The sequence below is a fragment of the Lacerta agilis genome, chromosome 1, assembly GCF_009819535.1.
Source record: "Lacerta agilis isolate rLacAgi1 chromosome 1, rLacAgi1.pri, whole genome shotgun sequence".
Taxonomy (NCBI): Eukaryota; Metazoa; Chordata; class Lepidosauria; order Squamata; family Lacertidae; genus Lacerta; species Lacerta agilis.
This window is the reverse complement of record NC_046312.1, coordinates 57876394-57889749: the sequence shown is the minus strand read 5'-3', so window position 1 is coordinate 57889749 and position 13356 is coordinate 57876394. Positions and strand designations below refer to the sequence as shown.

At 40.1% G+C, this 13356-nt stretch overlaps 1 protein-coding gene across 11 annotated transcripts in view; it reads right to left on the bottom strand.

Moving 5' to 3' along the window:
• NAV2 (neuron navigator 2) overlaps positions 1–13356 on the bottom strand; it is a 537457-nt gene that overhangs the window by 121985 nt on the left and 402116 nt on the right. The window lies entirely within an intron of this gene.

Genomic DNA, 13356 nt, shown 5'->3' with positions numbered 1-13356 from the left:
GTTTCTGCAATGCAGGACTGAGTATAGCCACTAGTCTAGTTGCCTCTGATAAGGAAGAATCAAATCTAGGTAGGTATATGCTTTTAGGTCCTCTCAACATCTAGCAATGAATGAGCAGCAGGCTAGGAGAAGTTCCTGTTCACTTGTAAATTTGTAAATTCATTTGCAAAAGCTGCTGTGGTGTTTAAAGGAGAGGTTTTTGGAAACTTTTTTGTAATTTATTAAGCAGCCCTGAATTGTGCAAAGCTATTCTTCATCCATCCCACCTGCAACTTATTGTCTCCTGATCCTCATTTTCTCTCTCACTACTTACTCTCAATTCTTATCCTCTTCTCCCATCTACCACCCTTATTTTATCTCTCTATTCTTCCTTTCCCTCACAACTATAAACTGCAGCCATCACACATTGCCTTCCCAGTTAAAAATAAACAGTGCCCTCATCCTTAATCATGTAATATCTGAACTCTAGGATTGTATCACCTCATCATAAAACCTTCTAATGGGGATTACTTTTATGTATACATTATATTTTATTCTCTGAAGAAACTTCTAGTGGTTAGAGAGCTAAATATGGGAAACTTTAAGCCGCAACTTTGTTATGGACAGACACTGTAACTTTGGAAGTAACTCAGTCTTGTTCATCCTTAGCTCCCAACATGGAGTTTCTGGAAGAAGATGCACTTGCCTGAGGACTTTAACACATGCCTGTCTCCATCTCTTGATCAGTACATCATAAAAAAACTTCACTTCCTAAAGAAATTTTCATTTCAACTAGCTCTGGCTTTGTCCTGCTGAACACTCAACTGATTTTATGATGAGTTAAAATCCCATTTGTCTTCTTTTGTGAAGCTGTATTCTTTTTGCAAGAACCATTTTATCGACAACAAATGAAATGTCTTCAAATTCAAAATACAGCTAGGCTAAACAACCATTCACTTTGCCTCTTTCATAGACAAGTGCTGTGCCTGGAGTTTATTTAATTCCAAGTGTTTCTGTTACACAGATGATGGTGGTCTTGTTTGAATGCCAATATACACTGCAGTACAGCTAGGTTGGATTTCATCTGTTCCTGTAATGTCTTGACTGCAAACGCAAGCCTAACCATTTGCAATGAGAAGATGCATATGGTTTGAATTGTTCTGTGAAATGCTAGAGATCTTGCACTATAATAAATGCCATAGAAAATATATGCAATTTCCCATCATTTGTCAAACACAAGCTGCTCTGTCACTATCTGTGTAACTTTGCTAGAAGTAACCAAAAATACCTCCAAATATTACCAAACATAGTTCTAGGCAGACTCACAGTAAGTACCCAAAAAGAAACATAAATATAAGAGATTTTCATAAAGCAAATATAGTTAAATGGTGGCTGGAATTTATCAACACAAGAAAGCACAAAGTAAAGAAAATACAGCAGAAAATAAAATTAGATTAGTTTAACAATGTTTTAATGCATATGACTATCTGGTCTATTTGCCAAACACCACTCAGAGCATGCTGGGTTGTGCAAGTAAAATAACCTGAGCCAATTTCATTCACACACCACAGCAGATTGTGTGAAGCCAGACACCATATGACATAGTTCAGGTTTTAGTTAAAACACATAAAGGGAATATTCAGCAACAACTTTACATTTTAGTCTACAAAAATAAATATACCCAGAGATGGAAATACAGTAGTCATGTTACTAATTCAGAGAAAAAAGCAGTGTATTTCAGCAGAGATCTGGATGAGCCAGGGGGAAACAGAAGCATGACTGATTCATGCTTCTGATTAGCGACATCTGCAGTAACATTTAATAACATAGGTGCCATCTCGCACTGAAGATTGTGGGTGCCCACAACATAACGCAGATGTATGATGTCACACACACATCCTGCATGTAGTACGTGTGATGTCACACACACCGACCAATCAGCAGTGGCAGCTCCTCTTCTTCCTCCTCCCTCACCGACCAGGAGGAGGAGGAAGAAGAGGAGGAGGAACCAGCAGAGCCAGACACAGCAGCCCCTCCTCTCTCATGTTGAAGAGATGGGGACAACGGGGAAGGGCTTCAACTTTGCCCATTGATTTTTTTTTGGGGGGGTGGGCAGCCCACACATATATAGTATTGTGGGCGCCAAAGCACCCACAGCCCCCTGGACTTGGCTGCAGTGTTTAATATGAAGATCCTAGATGAACCATAATGAGATGCATGACCACCTTCCCTCAGGATCTCCCTGTAGCCACTATGTCAAAGTCATACTTCGAATGCTACTGCAGAAGGGAATATTGAGTTAGTTGGATCAATCATGAGGTTCCAACTTACTGAAGGACATTTGGATAGGTAGATGGAAGGATAGCCACCCAACGTTTTCACCCTGACTTTTGTTCCATTGCTCAAGGCAGTTGGTTGGCTTACAGTAAGAACCAAAAACAATGCACAATAATTAAACAAAAATACAGCAAAAATGACAATCGGAATCACAGGTTTAAATGACAAAAACAGACTTTTAAAAGGCAGTAAATGATGGACACATTTATTCAAGGATCTATGATCTAATTTATTTTGATAGTTCAGTTCTGAAAATGAAACCCAAAGTCAAAAATCCCTATAAAGAAGCACATTTCCCTCTTGGATCTAAAGCAAAACTACACCAAACTAACTAACACTTGATAGTCGCCATTCCATCAGGGAACAATGTGAAGCAAGGCTGTTCCATCACCTCTGCTGTGAGAACAGCTTAATTTGGCTTCTTTTGTCCCTCAACTGTTTCCATTCCAGCTGAGAATCAAGAACTAATATGTTAAAAATTGGCCATTGGGCCTACTTGTTTCCCTCTTTCCTCCTCACCCCCCCTTTTTTTTGCTTCTCTGCGATTTCTTTTCCACTGCAAGCCTGTAGAAAAAGAGACTCCCTTGTTTTTATTCATTCGTTTTATTCACTTTGGAAATCTTTTTGGCTGAAAAGCAGGGTAAAAACACTTTAAATTGACAAATAAATAAGCAAGCTTTAACTAAGCTTTGCTAAATTATTTCATTAATGTTTCATTGTTCCACCAGACTGTTTCCACCACTGAAAAGCATCTTGTTTCTACACATAATTCTGGCCCTCTATATATTATCACAGGCAGAAACTCATATTGTGTATCAGTAAATATGTCCACCCCATGGTGCTTCCAAAAGATATGCCAAATTGAAAAAATGTGAACTGCCACTGTACAGAATATATTTCCCATCCCCTCTTAAACCTGTGCTCTCTTACTGTAGCTTGCTTGCTTAAGACCTTGAGTAGTAACAGGGTTTTTGTTGTTGTTGTTGTTCAGTGTCCGGCTCTTCGTAACCCCATGGACCAGAGCACACCAGGCACGCCTATCTTTCACTGCCTCCCTCAGTTTGGCCAAACTCATGCTAGTTGCTTCGAGAACACTGTCCAACCATATCATCCTCTGTCGTCCCCTTCTCCTTGTGCCCTCCATCTTTTCTAGGGAGTCTTCTCTTCTCATGAGGTGGCCAAAGTACTGGAGCCTCAACTTTAGGATCTGTCCTTCCAGTGAGCACTCAGGGCTGATTTCTTTAAGGGTGGATAAATTTGATCTTTTTGCAGTCCATGGGACTCTCAAGAGTCTCCTCCAGCACCATATTTCAAAAGCATAAATTCTTTGGCGATCAGTCTTCTTTATGGTCCAGCTCTCACTTCCATACATTACTACTGGGAAAACCATAGCTTTAACTATATGGACCTTTGTCGGCAAGGTGATGTCTCTGCTTTTTAAGATGCTGTCTAGGTTTGTCATTGCTTTCCTCCCAAGAAGCAGGCGTCTTTTAATTTTGTGACTGCTGTCACCATCTGTAGTGATCACGGAGCCCAAGAAAGTAAAATCTCTCACTGCCTCCATTTCTCCCCCTTCTATTTGCCAGGAGGTGATGGGAACAGTGGCCATGATCTTAGTTTTTAGTCCTACGATGGGTTTTTAGTCCTACGATATTGTCTATACCCTTAAGAGACAGTGTGGTGCTGAAGATGGGATTTGAACCATGGAGAGCAGATGTCAACTCCCTTCTCTGCAGGGACCATGGGCCACTCAGTGCCTCACAGTGATAGCTGAACCTTCCTCACAATACTGTTGACAGAATAAAATGAGGGGAGTATGCAGCCCTGAGCTTCCAAGAGGATGGGTGTGGTGGGGGAATCTAAATGCAATAAATAAAATGGAACTGTGATTACACAAAGAAGAAAGGGGCTTCTGGCTGTGAGAATTAACTTTGAAAGGTGAGGAGGGAACCCCACAATGCTACAATACAGACATATTTATTTCCTTGTCTGGCCTTAAGTGACTACAATTTCTTATTGTCTTTGTTTAAACACTGTATAAGTACTTGAAATGCTAGAGGCACTCCCATCATCCCATTATGCAACAACAGAAGATGTGAGGTGCTTTTAAAAACTGAACAAGACTTGCCCCTCCATGTAGTCTTTCAGGATTTAAGTCATTTGCAATAACAAACACTGACAGGTTTGAGATGACAGAGCCCTCCAAAGAGCCCTTGGAAGGCTGATTCTCCTTGGACCCTGACTGAATGTTTTAATGAAACTCCACAGAGAGAGGTCTGGCACACAATCTATAAGGCACTAGAAAGACTTGAAACAATCATGGGAACCTGTCAGTCATGGACATCAAGTTAGACAACATTTTTGTCACTGAAGAATAACCAGGAAACGAAAGCATGCTATAATAATCCAGATGAAAAAAGAGAAAAGAGTAATCAAAATGTTTGCTTCAAATGGCATTGAAATATTAAAAACAGCAGGGGTTTAACAAAGCTTTTATTCCTAGATACAACCAACCCAGCAGATACCCACACTTTGCTTTTCTGTCAGTTCCTACACCTGCATTCTTTGCTGTGTTCAACCACACATATCCTTATTACATCTCTCCATCCACATTCATCTGTGTTGGCCTCTATTTTTAGTATTCTTCAGCTAGCTTCTTCTTCCCGTTGTTTCCTTCTACAACATCCCTCTCTGCCCTCATGGACGCAAACATACCTTCTTTCAAGTATCTCACACTGTAGCACATAAAGTTTTGAGTGCCATTTCTGCTTCATAGAGTCATAGAGTCAGCAGCTTCATAGTTCCTTGGGTCACCTGACCACTACTGATCTGGAAGTGACAGTATGACTGACTTGCCTTCTGCTGCCCTTTCCTGGAGAACACTGACCAGATCCCTATTCCACACCAGTTGGTCACTTCAGGATTGGATTGCTAGAGACGAAATACTCCAGGGAACAATAAAGTGATGGCCAATTCCTGCCCCTCTGTAAAGATGCCACCATAAAGAACTCTTCAAGGCTTCCTACATGGATTCCACCATGCTTTTCACTAACTTGGATAGCTTTAAACAAAGATTTGACAAATTCGTGGAAGCTACAAATGCCTATAAATAAGCCATAATGGCTATATGCTACCTTGACTGTTTGAAGCAGCATGTCAGAATCAGCTTCTGAATACTAGCTGTCAGGGATCACAAATGGTGAGAGGGCTGTTGCTCTCAGGTCCTGCTTGTGAGGTTTCCACAGGCATCTGGTTGGCCACTGTGAAAACAGAATAATGGACTAGATGGGCTCCTGATCCAGCAGAATTCTCCTTACTCTTAGACCTTTAAAAAAGCCCATAGGTGGGGTCCCATTCTGAAGGTTTAGTTTTAAATCTGCTTTGTGGCCTTTTAAAAAGGGTGGGAGTTAAGAAACCTGCACCAACTATATTCCTTGGCTCTTGTCAGTTTGTTGAAGTGTATTTAAATATAGTTTTATTTTATTCAAATATTTCAACAAGTTTATACCAAGTATGGCAAAGCTTTCACTATTTCAGCTGCTATTGAAACTTTAGCCTCTTTATGTTTAAGTAAAAGAACTGGGTATGTTTCAAAATGCCAAAAAAGGGCCAAACTTAGCCTGTTAAAAGAGACATAAGATTAAACAGCATGATTTACGGCCTGCTTGTATCTTGTCCTCTAACTTCATCGGGCCTTGGATTTACTGTGCCCCATGGCACATCTCCAATATAAACAAGCTGTCAAGACTGACTCAGACAAGCCAGTTGTATTCTTAAGATAACGTTAATAAGTCACATCAAATAATAACAGTATAACGCCTGTAAGAAAACTGAAGTATCAATAGAAACAATTGAACAAAAAGGGCAAAATTCACATTCCTGTCTCAACTGCTTGATTCTAGTGACTATAATGGAGGAAGGAGAACATTAACCAGCCTCTCCCATCTAATAAATATTTTATAGAATTGTAAAGCTGGAAGGGACCCAAAGGGTCATCTAGTCCAACCCCCTGCAATGCAGGAATCTCAGCTAAAGCACTGAACATCAATTTCATCACAGTTTTTCAAAAACTGTCCACCCTCCCATCTAAATACCATCTTAAATACTAGGGTGTCCTTACTGAGACAAGCTTTTAAAGGGCAGCATCCAAAAGACCAGTCACAAGACAGCCATCTTCAAATATCTAAAGGTCTGTGACATGGAAGATGGAACAGGCTAGGACGCAAACCAGTTTCATCAAGTTACAAGAAAGAAGATTCCGACTAAACGTCAGGAAGAACTTTCTGATGGCAAGCGCTGTTCAACAGTGGAACAGGCTCCCTCCAAAGGTGGTGGATTTTCCTTCCTTGGAGGTTTTTAAGAAGAGGTTGGATGGTCATCTGTCATGTATTATCTAGCTCAGTGTTTTTCAACCTTTTTTGGGCAAGGGCACACTTGTTTTATGAAAAAAATCACGAGGCACACCACCATTAGAAAATGTTAAAAAATTTAACCCTGTGCCTATATTGACTATATATAAAGTAATTCTCTTGAATAGGAATCAAATAAACACAATTTTTCCCACGGCACACCAGGCAACATCTCGTGGCACACTAGTGTGCCGCGGAACAGTGGTTGAAAAACACTGATCTAGCTGAGATTCCTGCACAGCGGAGGGGGGGGGTTGGGCTAGATGACCCCTGGGATCCCTTCCAATTCTACAATTCCGTAAGAGGGGCTTGTTGCAGTTTCCCAAACAGAATTTATCTTACTGCAGTTGTTCTGCAGCCTGTGTTTTATGCTCAGTTGGGCTAAATGGGACTGAAACTGGGAATGTAATGATTACAAAAAAGAATCCCAATGTGTGCTTCATAATGAGGAGAGGAGCTGAATGCACTTAGTTTATAAATACAGTGGTAACTCTGGTTAAGAACTTAATTCGTTCTGGAGGTCCGTTCTTAACCTGAAACTGTTCTTAACCTGAAGCACCACTTTAGCTAATGGGGCCTCCCGCTGCCGCTGTGCCGCCAGAGCACGATTTCTGTTCTTATCCTGAAGCAAAGTTCTTAACCTGAAGCATTATTTCTGGAACCTGAAGCGTCTGGAACCATTTTTCTATAAATTGCTATGACCTATTCACTATGCTGTATTTACTATACTGTTCACTTTTTTAGAGCCAGAGCTTCAGCAGTTATTGGGCTGCATTGATATCGACTTCTAACTATGATAATGTAATGCTTGCTTAGCACCCAACTGAGATATAGCACTTTAGACAGTTATTCAGCACATGGACACATAAAAGCAAGTCTGCAGCTCTGATATGCACACTGGTGCTGCTGCACAGTTTTACTAGACAGAAACCAAGCTGCGCCATAGTTTCAAACTCCATGTTCTTGGCTGAAAATGCAGGAGAGGTTTTCAGTTTCCGTTTAGCTGGCATTATTTATCAGCTTGAGTTTTTAGTGCTTTGTGGTACTAAACATGTGTTTCTGTGGGTGCAAAACCTTATAAATAAAATGCAAAAATATTAATACTAAAAGCAAGCATGTAGGAAGCAGAATCCCATTAAAAACAGAAAGCATGATGAATTTTTTATAATAAGATGAAAAACTTACCACAGCACTTTAGGAAGTAAACACCGAGAAATATCAAAGTAAATCGCCCACCGTTTTCCAAGTGTATGAAATAGTAAAGCATTCATCCTTTTATCATGAAGGAAGCTAAACATATTTAACTTACTGCTTTCGAGTGTTTGAGTCAAACTATTTCACTCTATATTTGCTGCTGCTAGTTTCCCTCTGCATGCACCAATGCAGCATTCACCAACAACTAAAAGGATCTTGACCTAAAAACCTCTACTTAGTTTTGACAACTGAGCAAACTGCTGTTAATCCTGTTCAGTTTCTGAAAATTTATCATCGTTCCCCTCTCACCCCTCCTCCCTTGTCCAGCTAACACACTTGGATTCAATGCTACAGGGAATTTGGCACAGCCCAAAATCAATTTCACTGATGATCTGGCAGTTGTCCAGAAAGGGTCACTGGCTTTTCAAGATCAATTAAAGTACCTCAGAGTTCTCAGTGGCAAATGACAATAATGCGTACAGTTCACAAGAGAGACCAGCAGAGATATCTGTTTCCACAGTTAAACTTTTCTGTCATATATCAGATGCAAATTTATTTATAGTGGTTAAGAACACCAAAAATTCTGGATATAATGAAGCTGGTTAATAGTACTTTCTCCAATGAATATACAGATTAGCTAAGAAATATTGACGAAACAAATACTGATGATGAAGCAAATAAAATCAAAGTTTTCATTCACAAATTTAATAAGGGGGGAGAAAATAATTAAAATTAAGAAAGAGACATATGAGAAGCCCCTCCCAATATAATAATATACAAAAGTACTAATAATAACACTGTATCTCCAGTGTGAACTGATGGTGGTCTACTGTTATTATTGATTAAAGAAACTTTAAATAAATACATCCAGAAGATTGTCAAATAATAATAATAATAATAATAATAATAATAATAATAATAATTATATACTCCACCCCATCTGGCTGGGTTTCCCCAGCCACTCTGGACAGCTTCCAACAAAATATTAAAAATACAATAAAACATCAAACATTAAAAGCTTCCCTAAACAGGGCTGCCTTCAGATGTCTTCTAAAAGTCAGATTATTTCCTTGACATCTGATGGGAGGGTGTTCCACAGAGTTTTGGCTAGCCTGCATGGTAAAGTTTCACTGTTGTGAACAAGTCACTGAAATTATTTTTAATGAATTCTATCTGTACACGGGTGCCATCATCAAATGCCAGGAAACCCAGGTATTCTATCCGATATTCAAATGCACTTTTAATAGAACCTCACAGAAACAATTACTTCTTTTTTACTGAAATTTAATTAATACTGTACTCATAAGTGAGAGAACATTTTTAGTATGTAACAGAATAATGGTCACCTCTGTTTTTATTAAATATACCATACATCCTACATTAACATTTAATTCTTACTGAAATGAAAATGATTTTTGGTTTCATCTGCATTTCTGCTGCCACCTGCAGGATTATTTTCGAGTCAGTATTTTTTAACAAAATGAAGCATTTTTTTTAAAAAAAAAATAGTGTCCCTTTGTTATAGAGCACTGCACAGGCTTGTTAAGACAGATTTACATAGCATAGCTTTGTGGTCAAGTAAAGGTTGGGGCACAACCAAGACAACCAAACAATGCAGTTAAGCAAGTGCATCGACCAGTCAGAACAAGCTCAAAGCACTGAAGTTTGAACAAGACATATGAGCACTGCTGTTTTTCTTAGCTGTTTCTTGCAATTCAAACTATAAAAGAAACATCCATTTTTAATGGGACTATACCTCTGGATACTGAACATGGATTGGAACAACTGTGCTGTTATTTAAATGACAATATATAATGAGAAATATCTATAGAGATATGAAATGCAAAGTGACTCAGAAATATATGGACCTCAAGGGACAAAGCGCAGACTGATGAATGAAAAGGTTTGTGCATAGATAGTGCATGTTTGTTTAGACTGCACAGAAATGTCTCAAGTAATTAAGAAGAATCCAACAATGACCTTGTCCAGAGGGCATATGTTTCTTATGCTGTAGTTTATTCACAGTCTGTCTTGTAAAAGAGAAAAACCAGACAGGGGGTACATTTGGATAAGCAACGGGTAAGTGACAGTGACAATTCAGATGTGAATTACAAGGTTTTAATTACACAGAAGTGAGTGGGTGACATCAGAAATCACAACCTTGAATGCTTCATCAGTTTCTTTGTAACCCTAAGTTATAATTACAGCTCTGCTCAGCTGCTTGACCATTAAAAAACAAACAAACCCAGCCCTTCACCAGGCCAAGTAGTGCAACAATTCACATCAAAATGCAGTGTCTAAACTGTGGATTGCTAATTAAAATGCTATTGAGCGCAGTGAACATGAACGGAAAAAGTTAAACTAAGAAAGGTTATGGCATAATTATGCTGTGTAAGGAATTTTCACTTTCAATTTCTATTCATAGAGTTATGATATAACATGTGGAGCACACAGGACACCAGTGCAGCTTTTCTTCTATCTAGGTGGATTTCAATTTCTGATAAATGTTAGCGATGCGGTGTTATCAAAGCTGCTGGTATTACCATGTTTAAATAGATGTCCTTAAGTATCATAAAGGGGCTTGAGATACAGTATAGTCTTTTCAATTTACTTGCACAATTTTAGGTTATTTGTACCTTTAAAAAATGCTTGGGCTGATGGAGCATTCAACCTATGCTTGCCATTCTCCTTCGGAGGGCTGTGCCCCAATAGTATAAGTGTAGAAACTTCCACTGATTACATGCACCTTATATATACTGTATTCAGAGTGTAGCGGAGTTCTTACTTTGTGCTTTGTTTCTTCTCCAACTTCCTAGTATTTATAACTTTTATTTTATCATTACTTCTTATGAAATATGGTATTACTGTGTGTGGGGAGGGGGGGGAATGGAAAGACTTGGAGACTGTGGTTGGCTACTTCACACAGCTATATTTGTGATTGTTACACTTTTATCAGCGTCTTGAAAATGTTGTGCGGTAGTTTGTAAGGGCTCATATGAAACTGACCACTTCTAGAAAACAAGAGGAAGGAGGCATTACTGAATATGGCATGTGGCTTTGGCAGAGAACCTAACTTGGAGCTGAAGGATGGCTAGAGGCGAAGAGGACACGCTTTCTGAAATATGGTTTCCGTTTACTGCATATGTTAACTTCAGTGGCAATGTGCCATGGCCCCCAGCCTCTCAGGTGTATTTTTTGGATGGATTCGCTCATGAGATAAATTACTGTTAATGGTAACCTGCTATGGACTATATCGCTCCTTACCTGCTTTTTCGGCAGGCAAATATGACTAACAAGCTTTTGCTGATCCTATGTGAATGTGCAGCCTCATTCTGTGAAGTTGCTTGAAAATACAAGGTCTGGTAAACATTTTGAAAATATAATGATGTACAGAGAGAAAACACACCATATGGTAAAAGTTACTTATGATATGCAATTACATGAAAACTGCAGCTGTGTCTTAAATAAAACCAACCATGATACATACACAGTATTGGCATACTGAAAGAGTGGGGAACCTGTGGCCCTCCAAGTGTTGTTCAACTCCAACTTCCATCAGTGCTAGCCATCATGGCCAATGGTCAAGGATGATGGGACTTGCAGTCCAAAAAATGTTTGGAGGGTCTCGGCTTCCACATTCCTGAGCTAAAGTATCAAATGTATATTTTAGACCCTGGAGAAGTTATATCAGTCTCTCTCACTAGGGGGCAGCAAAATTTCAGACAGGTATGTTTTTTCACTTTCTTCTACACCATGTTTTCTACATATGGCCACCAGATGGAGGCAGTAGCTGATTCTTGCTAAGCATCCAGTGACAGAAGAGCAGTCAACAACTCTTTATCTAACCACTTTTTTAAAAAGTACATGAGGAGATGAAAGAGACATTTGCCTGCTGGCCAGTCACATCATAGTATTCCACGTTGCTCACGGCAGTTCACATGGGGATTTTTATCCTCACAACATGCCTAGAATGTAAGTTAAGCTTCCAGATCTTGATTAGGCCAAAGTCACCAAGGGAGTTTCATGGCTGAGCAGGCATTAGCCTAATGCTTTAACCCTATGTGAGTAGGCCCCACTGAATTCAGTAGGATGTCAGCATGGGCGTAGCCAGAATTTTTGTGGGGGGGGGAGGCTTTTGCTAGGGGTGGGCAGAACCTCAGATCTGTATTGATTTGTATTGATGTTTATTGATGGGGGAGGGCAGCACTGGCAGAGGAAGAGGAGTGCGGGAGGAGCGCACCGCCTTCAACAGCGCGATCCTGGTGGGGTGCCATCGGGTTGTCACCCCCACCTGCGCTGGGCACCACACCCCCGCAGGTGGCACGCCACACCCCCGGGATGCGTGCCAGCCCCACCCCTGCCTGTTCTCCACCCCCCCCCCCCCCGTGCAGGAGCATGAAGCTCCGTCACTGGCGGGCAGCTGCCTCCCCCCTTGGCTACGTCCATGTATGTCAGATACTCTGCCCACCACATCTCATTGGTACTCATGTGCTGCTGATGATTTGAAGCTCCTCCAAGGATTACAAGACAAAGCATGCCAAATACAAACAGCCAGATAATTGCAGAACCGTAATTATTATACTACTCTTTTACTGTTGTTGTTGTTGTTTACCAGTTTGCCTTTTTGTGTAAGTGGACCTGAGATATATATTTTTTTATTCGGTGGCCTATGAATATTGCAAATTAAGACAACCACACACTTTGGGTGCACTTTTAAAATACTATTATACTACAGATCCAGGCACAGCAATCCAAATCCCCAGCCAGGAGCCATTGGGTGGAATGGGGTGGCAGATTCACTGCTGAATCAGATTCATTCGAAACCGGGTAACAGCCAGGCAGATGGTAGTGGTGGTAGGAGGAGGAGGTTACTTTATCTTTATTGCTGTACTTGCTCCAGGCTGCCTGGCTTTCACCAAGAGCAGAGGAAGCCTCCACAGGGCCAAAGGAATACCTTTTTCTGTTCATAAACCCCCAGACTGAGGGCTAGTGCTGTACTGTAAGACACCAGGTCAGGTTCCGAATATCTTATCAAGTTATTCAATTTTGGTGAAACAACCATTTGTGGGTGTGTGACCATATTCTCTTAGGAAAACACTGTATTTGGCATTCATGATGAGCTGCCTCATTTCTCTGTAACATTTATAAAGCTATAGCACAACTTCAACTATCTAGCCTGTATCCAATGATCCTTGAAATTAAATTTAAATCATGTACATTTGGTACTCTTTACCCTTGCTGTAGAAAGTGGAGGAGAGGAGAAGGTGGGAGGCAACAGGCTTATTTGTCATAGAAAAAGTCTGAGGATGTCTCCACAGGTCATTTTTCTATTCCTGTTAATCATATATATCTATATATATAGTAATTTATTTTTTTACTTCCCATTTGCCTCCACTTTTTAAAAAAAAGCAAAAATCACAGGGCAATAGGATTCATT